Source organism: Carlito syrichta, unplaced genomic scaffold (genome assembly GCF_000164805.1).
Source record: "Carlito syrichta isolate Samal-C Ts95f unplaced genomic scaffold, Tarsius_syrichta-2.0.1 Scaffold263827, whole genome shotgun sequence".
Classification (NCBI taxonomy): domain Eukaryota; kingdom Metazoa; phylum Chordata; class Mammalia; order Primates; family Tarsiidae; genus Carlito; species Carlito syrichta.
The window spans coordinates 1-664 of record NW_007207923.1 but is presented as its reverse complement, the minus strand read 5'-3'; the positions used below and the strand labels follow the sequence as shown (position 1 = coordinate 664).

Sequence of the window (664 nt, the reverse complement as noted above, 5' to 3'; positions counted from 1 at the left end):
GGAGGAACTCAAATTGCTCTATAAAAAGATACCAGAGATGAATGAGGACAGGTTGCCTCTCATGGGGTCGAGCATAGACCTGACCAAGGTGCCAACTGTTCAACAGAAAAGAATGATGGCTTTTCTAAACCAATTTGTGGTGCACATGGTACAGTTCTTCAACCACTTTTCTACAGTTTGTGAGGAGAAATTGGCAGACCTTTCTCTTTGTATTCAACAAATTGAAACAACTCTCAATATTTTAGATGCAAAGTTGTCATCTCTCCTGGGCCTGGAAGATGTCACATTTGAAATATCTCCTTCAAGTGCCACTAATGTCACAAGTGGGTCACATTCTGAAGCCACTTCAGAGCAATCACAGCAGAACAGTACACAAGACTCTGGACCACAGAAAAGTGAAGTATCAGCAGAAAATATCTTAACTGTAGCCAAGGACCCAAGATATGCCAGATATCTCAAAATGGTTCAAGTGGGAGTTTCAATGATGGCAATAAGGAACAAAATGATATCAGAAGGACTAGACCCAGATCTTCTTGAGAGGCCAGGTGCTCCAGTGCCTGATGGTGAAAGTGAAAAAACTGCAGAAGAAAGTTCAGATAGCGAATGATCTTTCAGTGACTAAGCTCAGTTTTGGTAAGAATTTCCTATACGTATGTAGGGGTAC

The 664-nt window shown here is 41.4% G+C and overlaps 1 pseudogene across 1 annotated transcript; it reads left to right on the top strand.

Annotated features, from left to right (window-relative positions):
• Window positions 1-37: 37 nt before the first annotated feature.
• Window positions 38-658, top strand: LOC103254038 (annotated as a pseudogene). The gene has a single exon (XR_503928.1). The product of XR_503928.1 is annotated as a WASH complex subunit 3 pseudogene (transcript).
• The last annotated feature ends 6 nt before the right edge of the window (window positions 659-664 follow it).